Raw genomic sequence first — 18,880 nt, forward strand, 5'->3', positions numbered from 1 at the left:
GGACAGGCAAAATCACATGGAATATTTTTATTCTGCAACAGATTTGATCCATCATTGGCATTGTGAGGTTTTTCCAAAAACACAGATTTCTCAATACCAATGAGTTCTGATAATTTGAAAAAATGTCAGTACTGTAGTGTAAGGACTGACTTAAAGAGAAAAAGTGAGTGTTTCCTAGAAAGTTTGATATTATAGTCATTCTGAAGTTCTCTGCCTCTGGAAAAGTTGTACCTTGTTGTCATTTTATAGGTTTAATTTATTTGTCTTCGCTATTAATCTACGCTATTAATCTATATAATATAGACTATTATGCCCTCAATGTGTGTAAATCTTTTTCCTGTTATATCAAAATCGGAATCAAACATCTGTGTTTTCCAATGTATTGTATCAGAATGAGAAATTCCAGTACTATGACAACACTAGATTCACAGACTATACATATACATAAGAGAGAGATAACAGGGCCAGTGATTGGCTGGCCTATACCTCCAGATGTGATCATCCAGCTGTATCTATGCTGGACAGCACAGCAGCTATTGGATTTCTTGTCTATCCCCTGCTGCCAGCTGCCTCGGTGACACTGTGTGAAATTACATAAGGCTCTCCCCTCCCCCTTCCTGCTGGCTGGAGTAGAGCTGGGGCCAATGCCACACACGCACGCGTGATGTTCTCAACTCCTGACTTTTTTGGTGATCGGTAAAATATTGGATGAAGTTATAACCAATACTCCTTTTCCACCAAAATCAGCAGGTCTGCAGGTGTTTTTCTTAAACGCAGGTCCACAGGGAAGACAGCCATCTGATCATCACTGACGTCACATTTCATGTCACAAATACATGACGGTGGATACATTATTTGAGCATCACAACCCCAGCAAAATGACTGCCAATTTGGTCCAATAACAATTAGAAAGTCTAGCAGAGCCGCACAATTAAATTTTTTTCATCCCCATTCTGGTAAGCTGGGCGCTAAACCGGAAGAACCAGGTATTTTCATAGCTGGGAAGTCTAGATTTTGTTGGCTTCAAAACACCACTGAGCAGGTTTCATAGGAATGAACAGGGCTCCACCACCAACGCTGTGTCCAGTCCAGTCTTTATTTACACACCACCACTGGATGTTTATAATGGGTCGCCACTTCGGGCGCCACAATTTAGCGTGTTCACCCGGGTCTTGCCTTTACATCAAAGCAGAGTCAATCAAAACAGATTTTCTTGGACGGCACAACACAAGAGACTCCCCAGTTCCAGGACACAATAGACCCATTCACACTGCCATCAGAATGCAGGGATCCAGCGCCAATTCTCTGCCTTCTCCTCTGTGTGAACGTCTCATAGGCGGGAGGGGTGAAATTTTGCTCTGTTGCGAATCTGCCTGATGTGTGATAACTATACAGGTCCTTCACTCAACTAAATACAGAGAAATTTCCCACAAAGCAACGTTGCATGACCAAACGGTCTTTGGCAACTAATGCAAGTAAAAAATACCGCAGTTATACGTGGAGAACAGTATGTCCTCCAGCCTGTCCTATTGACTCTTAATCACATTTCTGCCCGAAAAACAATCAATGCGTTTACATGACACTCAATTACTGTGTTAGTCCGACTATGATCGGATCTTTAAGATGCATGTATACACCTTAGTCTGACTAAAATCGGACCGGATCGGATTTCTCAGTCGAATTAAAGCACCCAGATTATTCGATTGATAGTCGCATTACTCCTGCATGTATACGGTCCATCAGATTGGATCGGATTTTGCGCTCTGCGCAGGCACGAGATTTTTTCCCCGGGGCCGTGAGCCGGAAGTAGATGGACGGCGGCGGCAGCGTCTTTCCTCCGAAATCACAGCAAGAAAAGAGCGCCATTGTGCACCTAGTTTGTGTAATTATCATGTACACCATATACGAAATGTACAAAGATGTAGCTTTGTCACGCCCTTCGTACGCCATCTTTCTTGAATGCCGAAGCAGCTGGTGATGTAAAGAGGTCAGCCAGAGGTGGCTCTGTTACCACTAGTTGAAATGGGTACACCACCACCTAGCGTACCGGGGTATGACATGCTCCGGCCCAATAATCCGATTTTCTCAACGGCATGTATACTCGATTAATTGCAGTTGTCCAATTTAGTAGCATAGTCGAACTATGGCTGTAATCCGACTAAGATGAGCATGTAAACGCACTCAATGTCTCTTTCCGGCAAAAAACTTTAACTCACCAATTGCTGAAAGAAAATCACTGCAACAGTCAGCCCTCCTGACCGAGATTTCAGTGAACTTTCCCCAAAAAAACAGCCTCCGTCTCCACGAGTGACAGTCAGACAGCGTCCTGTTTACTGATGGCGATTATGTAATTATGTAATTTAGGGCGAAAAACGTAACTTTGTCACTTTCCAGGATGCATAGTGGGTCAGGATCTCAATCACTACACATTATAACAGCATCCATATGATTACAAACAGTCAGCGGATACATGTTTAGATTATCAACTTGAAAATAACACACAGACATCATCATGATAATGTGTACTGCCACGCCTCTCCATGGCACCGGCTAGCTGTGCAAATTACACAGCAGTTCGTCTTTACACCTGGCTTGGCTCTGTGTGAACAAACGGCGGAGAATTGGCGAACCACCGTGGCGATTATGCGGCTCTCTGTGTGAAAAGGGCTAATGTGACAGCATCAATGTAGTATACAAGGTCTCAATTTACAAATTGCTCTTTGTTGTCTGTTCTTATATCCCACCTGAGATTCAGCTGTCGATGCAAAGCAGCAGGAAATAAAACTGTGGAGTGCACTTGTCTGCTGGGCTGACCTACTTCCTCAATACTGCTTAATTATTCAAGAGCTTTGAAATGTTCTTCTGTATGGCCACATGCAACCCGAGTGCCTGTTTGCCCCTCATGACAGCAGCCTCACAGAGCTCCTATTTATGCATGAGGGTTCAAGCGTGTGTGTACAGTGTGAGAATGTGCATGTGCGCATGTGTGCATACTTTCAAACACTGATGTTAATCCAAGCAGGTTTTATTTACACACACACACCATACAAAACAAAACATCTAAAATAGATTTTATACACAAGGTTTTAAATTATGGACAGAGAAAGATTTAGTGAGAAAAATGTTCAACATTACAATACAAACACCAGACACTACATAAGCCGTCTGATGTTGTGATGCACTTGGAGGAATAATTTGTTCCATACTGCACTGTCATGGATCCAGTGCACATGTCAAGACAGGAGCGCACCATAACCTGTAATTACACTCCACTTAGGCCGTCATTCCTTTCACAGATACATGTCACTCGTATTTCCACTGTAAGATCATCCACCCTGAAGTGTGAGTGCCTTCGGCTGCTCTCAGAATGTGAAAAAACAAACTATGCTGCAACACACACTCGAAGTAGAAACATAAGGCCAATCAGAGAAATAAATACAATGCTATCAGCAGCTGGAGCATACACACAAAAAAGAGTAATGTCCTGCCATCTGTGTTGCGTAAGAGAGTCAAGTGAATGACTTACCACAGAGTCATTTCTAATATCTGCTAATCCACTGTCTGCCTCTCTTCTAGTAGGTTTAAATATGGGTGACTGGCTTTAATAGCAGCTCAATTTCAGAGCCAGGGAATCAAAATAGAAAGCCTTAATAATAAATGACTTCAACTTTTAATTCATTTCTAGTAACACAGAACAAGAAATCAAAGACATATTTGGGGATTCTAAAGACCAGTCAACACAATAACTCATTTTGGTAGTCCATTTGTCTAGTGAAGTCATGTCATTAAATCAATTATTTTCTTGGTTTTAATGAAGGAAAACCCAAATTAAGCAGCTTAAAAGTCAAAGCTTGAAATGTGCAGTTAAAGATAATATCTAACAACACTGAATAATAACAAAAGCAATACCTTTGATTTAAGTTATACTAAGCAGGATTTCGTATATAAAGTATAGATCGAATAGCCTAGAAGCTAGAATGGCACCCAGTAGAGTGCATAGCTCTAATAATTCCTCTTTCCATGCATACATGCATCAATCGCTGAGAAATCAACAAAAATCTTGAAAAACATCCTGTCTAACGATGTTAAAGAACGTGAGAAAAATAATCCTGGATTGGATCCATTATCTGGATCCACAACAAAATGTAATTAGGTCTATTCTGGGCTGTGATCCATCCTCTCATTAATACAAACGAAAAAACACTAACATCTAATGTAACCGCAAAACTTAATAACTTACTTGAGCAACAATTGCTTAATAAACACTATACATAAGGCTGTACAAGTAGCAGGCTTACACATCAGTTGGCAAAGCATTAGGTATCGGTGCGATTTAGGGCTGTCACTTTTTATTCAAATTCGAATATTCGTTCGAAAGTGGGGGGAAAAGTTCTTATTTGAATGTAATGACCTATTCCAATTCAAAATGTACGCAACAAATAAGCGCAACAGACCGTTGGAAGTAGTTCGCCTTGTGATCCAACAAGGGGCGCTCTAAAACTTCACTATCAGCTTGACCTATTGCACACCCTATTGACCCTTGACCTATCAATTCAGCTAGTAATATTAAGTTGTTTGCTACGATTATGGAGGACACTAGCGAGCAAAGCCGTCCCGAGCGGACAATCACGATACCAAAACATCTAAGTAGTGTATGGAAGTATTTTGTACAAAGCAGCTGCCTTACTCTAAAACGACAACATATCTGCAGACTCACCTAGCTTACAACCTCGTAAGCTAACGTTAGCAGGTGAGTGTACAACCTCGTCTGACTGCCTACTACTCGGCACATTCAGCTTCAGCAGGCCCTTTGCCAACAGCTCGTAAAAATGCCATCACCGACAAGATAGCACGATTTATATGCAATCATATGCGGCCCATTGGTATCGTTTCGGGTTGTCATGATGGAACTGGAGCTTAATGTCTTGTGGTGTTGTCGGGGGGGGGGGGGGTTCAAATACATTCGAATAAATTGTGTGTCATTTCAAAGTTGTTCGAACTTGATTTTTTTAAAAAGTGACAGCCCTAGTGCAGTTTCTCCATCACAAAATTATACAGTAACTGCAGCTTGATAACAAGGCTGGCAGCTGATCAACAGTGAATGCAAACTGAATAGTGGTAGTCAAAATAGTGATTCAACCACAACGCCACAAGAAAAATATGTCAATGTTTACAGAACTCACAGATAACCATCATATCATACATTTCCTGTAAGAGAATAAATTGTCTTTTTGAGCAGCTGATGTTCTAAGGATAGTCAAAACATGCAACAAACAAATGACAAATGTGGCTTTCCTTTCATTACATAGCTGCGATGCGATGATAAAACAATTATCGATTCATCTCAATGATGGATTTCCTGTGACTACTAAAGCAAAGTAATGTAATTTACTTTCTAATATCTTTTCATAATAACACAAATGGAAGAGATGTGGCAAGTCAATGGGAATGTTACATTTGCGAGCAAATATCCCAGCTTTGCAAAGAACCAACAGGAAAAGAAAAGTGTGCCTGAAGCAGCATAGCGGTAGTAAATTAATACAGCTTCAGCATATTCTGAATCACTAACAGAAACAATCGACTTTAAACCAACATCCTCCCAATGTGTGCAATGAGCAAGTTATTCTTCAGACCAAAAAACTCAAAACATTTTGCTGTACCAAAATCACAAACACCTTTCATTCGCAGCAGCAGCCCTCTACAGACCAGTAGCACTCACTCCAATCATCATGAAGTGTTGGACAATAAAGATTCCTACATTAGGATGCTTTTTGTGGACTGCAGCATCACCTTCAATACGGCCATCCCCCAAACTCACCCACAAACTGTCTACACACTGGCTTCTAGACATTTTGACTGGCAAGCCCCAGTCTGTCAGGATTGGTAATAGGACTACAGCCAGCATTAATACACACATTGACACTCCACAGGGATGTGTCCTCAGCCCCATCCTCTACACCCTGTTTACCTATGACTGTGTCTCCTCCCACAAGGAAAACATCATCCTAAAGTTTGCGTATGACACTGCAGTAACAGGATGCATCACTGGTGGGAATGAAGCGGCCTACAGGAGGCAGATGGCCAGTCTGGTGTCATGGTGTCAGGACAGCAACCTCACCTTCAACACAGACAACACGAAGGAGATGATAGTGGGCATGAGGAAGAGGAGGAGTCCTTATCGGACACTGTACATCTGAATCTGTTTGTGGACTTCAGCATATTCTGAATAACTAACATAAAAATCTGTCTTTGTTAAATAATAGAGTCTGAGACTTTCATTATAAACAACATCCTGAGCATAAAATCCCTCAGACCAAAAAACAAACAACATTTTGCTGTACACCACTATCAAAAACAAATCGATTTCTTTCTGCCACCCTTGGCCTGCAGTCAACACTGAAATCACCAGAGATCATCGGCTGTGCAAGTGGTAAAAATGTGAAGCATGACTTTGACTGAATTGTTAAATGTAATTACTGCAAGCAGCATCACAAATACCTGGATCACAGAATCTTGTGAGCTCCAAAGAGTGACAGACGCAGGATCAGTCTGACCTCCAGACCCCATTAACTGGAAGGCCAGCAGCTCCAACGCACCTAACCCCCTTCTTTTGATGAGAGCAACCTTACAACTTCAACTTAGATATGACAGGGTGATGACTATAAAAAAGGCTAATGGATTCTTTCAGGATGAGAAAGATACTTTTCTTAAACATGTCAAAACAAAATTTTTTCCAACTGGCAGTTCCAGAAAATGTGTTATTGCCACTGAACTTCAGACCCAGTACAGCCACTGGAACTGAGATGGCACTGTGTACAGTCTAATGGCACTTTGATCGTAAGTATTGCGAGGAACTGCAACAGACCAGCTGTGCCCGATCATAATATTCTACCTCACTCGGGTCAAGGATAACATTCTCCACACATGAAACCTACCAGGTGCAGGCCACTAGTGAGCAAGAAATGCTAGGCAGCTGCTGTAGTCATTCAGTGACAGGGGAGGAGGGAACACCCCTGGGGGGCAGTTTCACGGTAACTGCCTCATATTTCCCTCTTTGGTTTCTGCATGTAAACTTCATAAAGGTTCATAAAGTACACCGCAACATACCAGAGTTGTGTCATTTCCCTGTTATCATTCTTACATCTACAGTAATTACATTACAGTAAATATTCATGTTCAATATGCAGTCTATGCAAGCTTAATCCAACATACTTAAATATGCTAGACACAGGTTTTTATTTGGATCTGCATTAAAACTTGTACTCACTCATAGGTACCAGCCAATAATGTCTGATTATTTACACTAGGATCCATGCATTATTCCCTGAGAATTTAATGAAAATGGCGAAAAACTCTATTTTACAATGTTAAAGAAAAGGTCTTAAAAAATCCGGGATCCATCCCTTTATCCGGATCTGCAACAAAAGTTAAGGTGGTCTATTCTGGGCCATGACCCGTTCTCCATTCAACTTTTGTGGAAATCCGTTCAATAGATTTTGTGTAAGCCTGCTGACAAAAACCAACCAACCAACAAACAAACACAGGTGAAAACATACTCTCCTTGGCAGAGGTAATTAAAGAAGCTCACCTCTGATAAAGCCTTTGCAGACGGCTGAGTGCGTCTACAAAGGCTTTATCAGATACACCAGTAAACCCTCATCATTTCTTATTCAGCCAATTCAGCACATGGAATCAATGTAGGGTTATAGATATGCACATTTTGGTGCAAGCCATAATTCGAAAAAGGAAAAAAATCAATCGTGTGATCAAAGAAAGGATTATTTCTTTCTAGGGTTGTTCCGATGAATGATGCCATTTTCCATTGCCGATGGCTGACAGCCATCAACTATTAATACCTGACCATCGTAACATGGTGATTCAAAAGGCTCCCAACCAGAGAGCACAGTGGAGGCGTGTCCCCTCAGAGTTGCCGTAGAGCAAGAGTTTTTGTTGTTTGTGATATATGGGGAGAGTAGGGCCCTATGATTTCCGCGATCACGGAATCGCGGATGGAATCGCGGAATTGGCCAATTAAAACGGAATCTAGTTTTTAACGCGGAATATCGCGGAATTTGCCATAATTTCACTGACATGCTGTTTTCGTGTGGAAGAGGAACGTATGTCTAGGGATAAATGCACGGAGGGAAGCAAATCTTGGTGGCACAACAAGTTGTCGCCGCCCCCCTCCCCACAGACTGAGCTCCCCCGTCAAAACAAGCCCACAGCTCCGTCTTCGTCGGCGAAAAAACTCCGAAAACTGGACATTAACCCCTCAGTACAGAGCCGAGCAGTTCCCGAACGACTTGTATGTGTCATGTGAACAGTTGTTTAGCAAAGAAGCAGACCTGAGAAATCAAAATTGAAGGTGTAATGCGAGAGAGTTAGCCACCTTTCCGATTCATATTATCGGCAGTGACTGTTACCTGCTGCTAACAGTAGCTGCTGTTAGCTAGCTAGCCCCGTTAGCCATAGCCCTCTTAGCTGACTCTGCCTGGGATGGGAGCTCAGAGGACAGGGGGAGGGCTGGTGTTTTCACTGCTAGCTTGTTAGTATGTTATTGACATAATGTCACGAGTATAATTTCTCATTTAGCTGGTTATCTTTGCTAATTTTTAAAAATATTTGCAACTTAAATTTTCAGAACAATTTTGGTATGCGAACATTTTCTGGATCTGCCTGAGAGCTGACCAGGTTTTTATTCAATGAAACCCAAATTAAACCCATAAAAACACAAAATATACTACTGTATGAAGACATGATTAAGTCAAAATGTTTTTGATGCACTTAACTGCACTGTACGGTACAGTATTGAGGAAATATGTTTGTCACCTCAATTAATTTAAGGTCATTTCTATTTAATTTATGTACATTTTAGTCATTTACATTAAAAACACACTGTTTTTGCTAGTATAATAAGAGTAAAAGGTAAAAAAAACGGAATTCCCAAAAATTAAAACGGAAAAAACGGAATTTGGGAAAAAATAAAACGGAATTTGGGAAAAAATAAAACGGATTTCATAGGGCCCTAGGAGAGGAAATAGACAGAAGTATGTTGCTGCTCAGTGCACTAAAGCGACATCTCCATGTCTGTTTATTATTGTTGTATTAAACCAGCTCAGTTAGGCAAACCCAAGATACTCAGTTAAGTTTGTGGCCTCAGTGATTCTTTTCCCGCGGGCTGATGTTTCTCTCAGTCCAGCCGTTTTAGACACATTATTCTTAGCCTAGCTTCCATGGCTGTTTGACCAACATTGTTTTATGCACATGAGGCTGAACAAAGCTATTTGGCAGACGTGTGGTGCGGAGACAAGGACACTTTTTAAACTGGCACAAGAATGTAAGGCAGTGTAACCGGGGATGATTTCAATTGATGATTTCCAATGTGACACAGTTGGAGATTCATGTCAGAAACATAGATGGCTACAATGGTGAGCTAATACGCACTGAGGAATACGCTGCCTAAAATTCATAAACATTGATGTCATATTGCGATTTTTTATATTCATATGCCAATTCGGCAGACATCACCAAAGCCTACTTCTTTGCTTCTCTTTCAGTGATTCCAACAAACTTATTTGATTAACATTTAAAGTTATACTAGATCATCAAAAATAATCATGTTCTGTTTATGGGCTTTACTTCATAAACACATTTAAGGATAAAAAAAGAAGAGTGCATGCATCAGTGTGCAGAGCCTCGCTAAGTATGTCTGAAACAAAGAAGAAGGGTGAAATATCTGAAGAATGTCACTACAACTGCAAGATGCAGCCAGCAGAGATGCAAAGTTTTCAATTAAGTTCTTTTGACTAGTAAATTATAGTTTTGGATTTCTAATAAAGCTGTATACAAAGTTTTAATAGTGTTTTCCTAGTTTAGTCTACTTGAGCATATAACTATGCACAAAATGTAAGGTGGATGGGTTGAGTAGTATGCAAGATAAGCTGCAGACACAAACACACACAAATGAGCGCAAATGCATGATCACCGCGGACAAAAAAGTTACAAATGCAAACTCAACTTCTTGGTATCGGTCAGTGTTGTGAAATGTGCAAGTGGCAATACATTGTGCTAGTATAGCAGCAGTTGTATATGCTGGTGTCTACAGCAGTGGCAATTACCAAATTTTGTTTCAATGATAACTTGCCAATAATTCTAAATAATCAGTGAAAAACATGATAATATATTTTGTACAATGTTTCTTAAAAGGGGGTTAAACTAGGATTTCTTTGTCATATGTACTCTTGCTTTTAAAAAGGATACTTAAATTATTCATACCTGATCGTAAGATTAATGATCAAAATGACATGAGAACTTGGTTCTAAAAATGACACAGTTCCAGCCCGACTGAAAGTGACAGTTTATGACATTTATGACTTTGAAGAACTTACTTCTAAAATTGTATTGGAAATAGTATGCCACTTATGATGATGCAACATGGCAATTTTTCCACAAGTATTCAGTGTGAGGATTTATCATGCAAAGACAGTAAAATCAGTGAGAACTCTCCCCTTTCCAGTTTCATAACTGTGTTTTGTTTCGAAATATGAGCAGAAATTGAATGAGCAGTGAAATATTCTCTCTGAGGCATCACGCTGAGCACGGGATTATCTTTGCCCCCATTACCCTTTTGGAAAGGGAGAGATATCTCCTCACTCTCATTTAACTCTTTATGATCCAAACTGCTAAACTGATACTGTACTTTGAATGCACAGAACCAAAGTCAGCAATGTCACATTATGGATTATTAGCAGACTTTGTTTCTAGACTTTCCAACAGTTTGGAGGCATTATTACCGATATATTACACCTCAAAACTTGAGCAATAAATAAAACTAACCAAACTTTCAAAACTTGGCGACAAATGTTTGGTTAGATACTGGATCTGTCTTTCTTATTCTTTGGACAAATATTTCCTTATTTTAAATAATTTTTCCTTTATTATATTCTTATCACTTGTCGAGGAGAAGTCAATTTACAGATTAAATAAAAACAAGGACAGGCAATGACTTTAAAAATGCTTGTAGAACATTTTACATTCATAAAAAGTAAGGTATCAATACATCTTTCATAGTGAGGACCCAAAGTGAATCTCTGATGTAATTTTGGATGCATCTCATTAAATCTTTAATGACAGCAGTAAGAGCAAAGTCCTACCAAGCATATATGCATATATTTGAGGCAAATTTCATAATAGTAAGGAAAGCAGGCAACCATAAACACTGAACCTGTGGTACAATCATAATGCTGGTTAATATGGATGTGCTCATTTCTTGTGTTGCCAAAATCCTCCATGGTATCTCTTACAACTTGTCAGCTGACATGTAAAACCTAAATGTCTGTATTCATGCATCTTACAATCTGTGGAAGTAGCCGTCACTAATGTTACTGGCTAATGCCTCAGGAATGTGTAACCTTTTCACAATAAGAAGCTCATAGTAGTTATCCAGTTCAAGGCTTTAACTGTATAGCAATAACAGGAAGTGCTATGTTTACAAGGTCTTCGCAGCTTTTTATTTCATCATGTATAACAGCAGAGATAGATCACATCACCAGAAAAAGGTCCACCTCAGCAACCATCATAACATTTGGGACACCTTTGCAAAAGCACATGTAGCACTTCAAACAGAAAATGCTTACTGAATGTAGCTCTTGTTTATAGATCACAAGCTACTAAGTAGATCACCAGCTGCAACAAGTTAAGATCATGGCTTACCACCTCAGCTAAACCATTTCCTAAGGGAAACCCTGAGTTACATAATCAAAAAACAGACAGTTCATCAAAGGCACAAAAAAGTATTTACCATTACTAGTGTCTACCTATGCAGACAGTTTTGAGACATATTACCTCCACTCAGTGCAAGAGAACAAACCTATCACAACAAATCAGACAGCTGTTCCAATAAAGTGCACGAGTCACGCTTTATCTGTTTTTATGCAAGAAAAACAGGCACTCCATGAAGATGAGGAGAAAAAAAGCTGAACCCCAAAGTGTCCCAGTCATAAATATAGACAACCTATTCATCTCTTAAACATTACTCAGCACAAAAATCATTATAATAATAATAATAATAGCACAACAACAAGGGTACTTATAAAAAGGCACGCCGCCTAAAAATCCAACATTATTCATGTATCCTTTGATACATGTAACACAAAGCCTGGTGTCTTTGATTCTAACTTAACTCAGGTTTTATAACTACAGCGTTTCATAATAATCTAAACTATGGATGTTAGTACAATGCAAAATAGTATCGTACAATATGAGGCATATTCACTTAAAAGCAACTGAAAACCACACTTGGTGTTGTCACTGCTTAAATTTGGCGCCTTAATTTGCAGAGAATAGTAATAATGACAGCTTAATAATAAAGTGGTCTAGGAGGTGGTCAGTAGAGATGGAGCAGCTGACAAAAACAGACATCCCTCTTTCCACAACAATACAACGAAACGTTGTTTATGTTAATGATCACCTCATTCTGGTAGCTGGTATTTCACACGTAGATCTGGCGACTCAATGACAATATCAACGAGTCTATAAAGATGTCCCTGCTCTTCAAAGTTCAGTTTGCAAATTAGACAGCCTCTGACAATGGCGCTTATTCAGATCCCTATAATTTCACACAAACAGTGACTCTTAAAGCCACCTTGCCTCAGCTGTGACACATACATGTTAAAAATCAAGGTCAACTTTGTCAATTTTACTGTAACAAAAGCAACTTCTCAATTTGAGACAACCGACCATTAACGCTAACTCACCTAACGTCACCATTGAGTTGTGTCTGTGACTTAACATCAAGGTTGTTAGGCAACAGTTGCAAGCAAATCATAGCTTATCAATCACCTGACGATAAAGCAATGCGTTGCCGGCAAATGTTAAATTAGCTATCGCCAGAGCGTACCAAGTCAACTTCATGTTAAACCTTTGTTTACAAACGCAAATCGGGCGCTACTTTGTATAGCCAAGTTAGCAGCTAGCGAAGTTAGCCATATACCATAATACACGTTACTGACGTAAAATGTAAAGGAGGACATTATTAACGCATTGCTCGTAATGGCATTTTATGTAAGGAATGATGTGTTTACAGTTCACCAATGTAGGATGAATTCAGTTCTGTAAAATCGGCGCTAGCTTCTTCGCAGTTCTGACAGCTAGCTTACGCAGCTAGCACCGTTAGCTTTTAGCTAGCTTAGCCTAGCCATGTAGCACGTGTTCCTGATTATTAAAATAATTAACAAGCTGACGATCGTCAACCAACTATGAGTAACAGTTACGGTAGTGATGTGAGCAACCAGCTGGTTGAACTGCTCTATAACATTTAATTTCCTAAACGGTCGACGAACCGTGTAGCTTAAACGTAACGTATTGCCTCGAAAAGGTCAACACGGCTATGTCTGTTTCTTCCCCAAAGAATAGCCGGACCCCGTCGACCAGCTACAGACAGACCCCCTACACCAACGGACAGCCAGCAATGGAAGCTAACTAACCTTAGCGGCGGGGCAACAGAAACCATTCGGCGGTGTTATCGTCCAGTAGCTTATGTCCCAATCCTCGTCAATCGGTCAAAATTTGCTTAAAGAGCTTCTCGCTCCGACTGAGTGTCTCGCCCCTGAATTAATCCAAACGAAACAGTGGTTTTCGTTTTCATTTGTTCCGCTAGCGGTTTTCAGCTATGTCGCGCTTGTTCCGACACAACACAGTGGTCTAGCACTACTCCCTAAGCCGCCGCTGCTGGGACCATAGCGGGCTGAACCGCCTCTCTCTCTCTATAGGTCCGCATGCTCTCTCGCCCCACCTCTTTACTCAAGGGCTGCACTTTTCCCATGCCCACAACAAATAGAAAGGACAATAAATATTGGGACGAATACAGAGATGTTGTGTTACAGTCAGTCATCATCATAAAGCAACAAAACAAAAAATGAATATGAAATGCATGTAGCTGGTATTTTCCATAGTGTCTTTTTCCTAGCCTCTGCACTATTTTCTATTATCACATTATTTAAGATATCTGATATGAATTTCTGCATACAACTTGTACATATGTATTTCTCTACATATAATTTTACACTGCTCAAAATTAAGGGAACACTAATCAGACATCAGATCTTGTTGAACTAATTATTCAGGTTGAAAATCTTTACTGATATACATTGTATAATTTATTGAGAACAAAAATGGGAACCAAAATCAATAACCCATTGAGAGCTGTCTTAAAATCACACTGAAAATCAAAGTAAAAAAGAGAAATCACAGGCTGATCCAACTTGTGTGAATTTTATCAAGCATCTCATGATGTGACTCAGTAGTGTGTCTGGCCCCCTGAGTGCCTGTATGCACTCCTGACAACGTCCAGGCATGCTCCTGATGGTGTCCTGGGGACAGGGGCGGTTCTAGGGGGGGGTCCAACAGGGGCCAGTGCCCCCGTAACTCTGAGTCTGGACCCCCCTGTGGCCCCCCTGACAGTGAGTCTGCATTAATAATACAATGACAGATTTCTTGCAATGATTTTGTTCTGAAGGGAAAGGCAGAAATAAAGTGTCTCAGCAGTTTACTACCCAATCAAAATTGCTGAAATTGTAAACACTGCTTTGTCTGAATGAGGGATTTATCCTTTTTTCTGGGTTGTATGTGCCCCCTAACAAAAAAGCCAGCCCCAACCTGGCCCCCCTATTAAAACTGGTCTAGAACCGCCACTGCCTGGGGACTCTCCTCCAAGACCTGGATCAGGACATCACTGAGCTCCTGGACAGTCTGTGGCCATACACTTGCCGTTGTGGGATGCATCTACATTTAATGTCCCATAGCTCAGGGGTATAAGAGGGCCAGTCAATGGTGTCAATGCTTTCTCTCATCCAGAATACTGCCTACACACTCAGGCCACATAGGGCCAGACATTGTCCTGCACCAGGAGGAACCCAGGGCCCACTGCACCAGCATAAGGTCTGACAGTTGCCTCAGGATTTCATCCCTGTACCTAACAGCAGTCAGGGTACCGTTGGCTATGACATGGAAGTCTGTGCGACCCTCCGAGGATATGCCTGCCCGGACCATCAGTGACCCATCGCCAAACCGATCACGGTAGATGATGTTAAAGGCATCATAATGTTCACCACGGCGTCTCCAGACTCTTTCACGCCTGTCACATGTGCTCAGTGTGAACCTGCTCTCATCTGTGAAGAGAGTGGGGCGCCAATGGCAGACCTGCCAATTCTGGTGTTTTCTCGCAAATCCCAATCAAGCTGCACGGTGCTCGGCTGTGAGCACAGGTTTCACTAGAGCAGTGGTTCCCAACCTGGGGTCCGGTTTTTTGCAAATAAAAGTTTGTAATTAATCACTTTATTCTTTCAGTGTATGCGGGTTGGGGTTGGGGGGCCTGGCTTGTCTTCCACACAGGCAAGGGGGGCTTCAAGGAAAAAAGGTTGGGAACCACTGCACTAGAGGATGTCAGGCCGTCATACCACCCTCATGGAGTGTGTTTCTGACAGTTTAGTCAGAAACATGCCCACCAGTAGCCTGCAGGAGGTCACTTTGTAGGTGCTCTGGCAGTGCTCCTCAGGTTCCTCCTCATACAAAGGAGCAGATACCGATCCTGCTGGTGGGTTGATGCCTTTCTACAGCCATGTCCAGCTCTCCTCATATAATGGCCTGTCTCCCGGTATCTCCTCCATGCTCTTAAGACTGTGCTGGGAGACAAAGCAAATCTTCTTGCGACCGCACATATGAAGGAGCTGGACTACCTGTGCAACCCGATTGGACTGTAGGTACCGCGACATGCTACCAGCATTTCTTCACAAACCTTTAGGGTCTGTATGTGGCACAGCACAACGTACATAGCTTACATTACAGGCAATATCAGGGGTGCCCAAACTTTTACTCTTGAAGGAGCAAACCTGAAACTTAATGTTGGTTACTGTATTGTTTTGTAAAGATGGAAAATGGTACTAGGATCCCAAGTCCTTGATTGTTGTTGCTTGACTTCCAATGCACAGCCCACGAAAAAGAAAAAACATCAGCATAATTATCAGAAGAAACATCGAGCAGGCCAAACTGAACCGTATGGCAAGGCAAATCTGCGGTCCCAATGATGCCGATATGTCATTTTCAGGGTACAATTATTAACTCAATAACGGTTTCACACAATTTTGGTATACCATAGTAGTTAATTATTGTTATACTTATCATAAGGATTAATAGTAGTGATAGTAGGCCTAGTAGTAGTAGGAGTAGTAGGGGTAGGAAAAGTATTGGTAGTAGTAGGAGTAATAGTAATATTAATAATAGTAGTCGTCATCGTAGTAGTAGTAGCAGTGAGAATTACCCTGATATATACATATATATATATATTAATAACACTCATAGTGTAATTAAATGTTGTATTTAAACAAATGTACACCATATGGTAACCAGCAGGTCTCATACCACACTATACCTTGAAGCTGGTTCACCTCTTCTATTTATCTTGTGTTTAGATTTGATCCCAACTTGAACAACTTCTTAAACATATTGTTGGCACACATCGTCACATTATTAACAACTTGTGTTGTCCCTCTCAAACTACAGCTTTTAGGACAAAACCCTCTGTATCCTCTTTCCCTCCCTCCCATCCTGCTCCAGTCTGGACTCAGAGGTTCCAAATGGGGTCAGTTCAAGCGTTGACACTCCAGGTTGTCTACATCTGTGCTGCTTGATGCCCGTGGAGAAGCACAAGCTGTGAATACAGTGACTTAACATTGAAGAATAGTATTTGGAAGATCACAACAAACACTGCTGTGAACAGAGTTGATGACTCTGCTGAGGCCGGTGCCCTAAATGGTCTGAAACCTCTGTGTCTGCTCCTCAAGCCACCACCCATACTGCGACTCTTTCACCAACAGAGAGGATTTTGTTTAAAAGCATTTAAGTCACTCAGTGGGGATCATTAAAGAAAGAGACCTGCTGCCATGTAATGCTGGTTCTGACACGTTCACTTCATTTTATGTTGTATAAATGTGTGATGCCATTCCTCTTGGACAATGCGTTGGCAACCTTACTTTGCTATAAAATTGGTACACTCCAGGCAGGCTATATCTTGACCTAAATTTCAGCAGAAGCCTTCCCTGTGATGTCAGATGGGATTGTTTTTCCTCTCAGTGTTTTTCTTTCTGCTCTGTGGATTGGGAGACCCCATCTAACCATCAGTATAGCCACCATCTCTTCATCCAGCCGTCACAGAGCAGGAAAGAGAACTGTTTATTTCAGATGTGCTTTGTGGGCTCAGGCACATGTGGGAATAATCTATCCCCTATCTCTGCAATGCCCAATTTGTCAGCTCACTGATAAAGCACAAATGTTTCTCACTTGCCAGTTTTGATGTCAACAGCTGTGTTTCATCTGCAGCCAGATCCCCTGTAGAGTAAAATGGTGCTCTATACAAAAGGACCAAATGGCGAGATGAACTTTCTTGAGATCCTCACAAACAGTAAATACGCCATATCTGAAGATTTCCTGATTGCAAAAACAAATTTGCAGGAGGGAAACACCTGAAGCATCTCTTTTAAGAATGATTAAAAATGACTTGAGAGCATTCTGTCAATAGATCCCACATGAAAGCGAGCAACTGCATCAGCTAAGAAAACCTTGGAGATTTCAAAGGCTGTCAGTTGACAGATGCACTGCAGAGAGTCATTACGGCTCTGAAATAAAAGATGAACAACAGAAAATCCTTCGGAACAGAGAAGGCTGGAGGGAAAATCCTCATCAAAACAGCACTGCCATTTGGAGTCTGGCAGATTAATGGAGCTCCATTTGTGCCTGATCAGCTTTGATTACAAATTCAAATACCCCTTTTGCTGGTGCCGTCTTTCAAAACTATGGCTGATTAGGAACATATTATTACCCACTTCCATTCTTAGTTTTCTATTGCCTGTCAGGGAAATATTTTAGGCATGTTGAGTTTAAACAAAATGGATTCAAGCACAATTAAAACAGACACATAGAATCACACATGATTTAAATCACGTGTGTGAGATGAAGTTGATAGATACTGTGTGGCCAGTGTTGCTATTTATAACACTGGTATAATTATATGCCAGGCTCTTCCTTTCGTTATGAACATTTTTAGCTGAGACATAATTCATTCTGCCATTGCTGGCATTTATTATTGTCACAAACGAACCTGGGGAAATGATTTTTCTCTGTGGATATCAGAGACAGAACGAGGGCCTGTTTTTTATCGGCCCTATCGTGACACTATTTTCCTTTCATTCACACATCGGCCTGGGTTTACAATGCAAAGTAAGGGCTGAAATTGATTCACAGCCACGAGGCTTCCACCTAACTGCCTTTTCCTGCAGAGACAGCTCTGAGAGGAAAAATGGCTACATCTCAGTAAAGAGTCAAACGACTGCCTACATTGTTAGAATTCCAGCCTAACTTCCTGAGTCTGTCCACACCTGGCTGACCGCCAGCACACGCTTTTCTCTCATTTTTTCCTTTCCTTCCCTTTATCAAGATCATGTGTTGACCACATTTTATTGTTGAGACATAATGAGTTTTTCCAACCTCACCCAAAGTTGGATTATGTTCTGTATCCTTTTAACAGTTTTTCTATCACTGATATTGGTTTTTCTATTAAACAATCACACAACAGGAGCAAGAGACTCATAATAACTCATAATATTTTAACAGTTTAATTAGCATTAATTAGCACCAAAATAATCAATTAACATGTGACACACTGCAGCATGAAGCAAATTGTGCTGTAAGTTCTTTGGTGCTTCTGGTTGCAGTGGGCGTGAGAGACGTATTCACACTTGTCCCTCATCCAAGTGAACCCCTGTAATGAAACTGGCAGCGGCACAGCATTGCTAGATCTTAGCTCAGTCAACCATCTGTTAGGTTGCAT

At 41.0% G+C, this 18,880-nt stretch overlaps 1 protein-coding gene across 6 annotated transcripts in view; it reads right to left on the reverse strand.

The window, feature by feature from the left end:
* The window catches only part of ncor2 (nuclear receptor corepressor 2), a 143,279-nt gene extending 129,526 nt beyond the window's left edge, over nt 1-13,753 (reverse strand). For 5 of the 6 annotated variants that reach the window (XM_030417952.1, XM_030417954.1, XM_030417950.1 and 2 more), the window contains exon 1: nt 13,485-13,753. The gene's annotated coding sequence lies outside the window, so the exon portion shown is untranslated. The remainder of the gene's footprint in view (nt 1-13,484) is intronic. The other variant, XM_030417955.1, reaches the window with a different exon arrangement.
* Between the last annotated feature and the right edge of the window lie 5,127 nt (nt 13,754-18,880).

Source organism: Sparus aurata, chromosome 5 (assembly GCF_900880675.1).
Source record: "Sparus aurata chromosome 5, fSpaAur1.1, whole genome shotgun sequence".
NCBI classification, from domain to species: domain Eukaryota; kingdom Metazoa; phylum Chordata; class Actinopteri; order Spariformes; family Sparidae; genus Sparus; species Sparus aurata.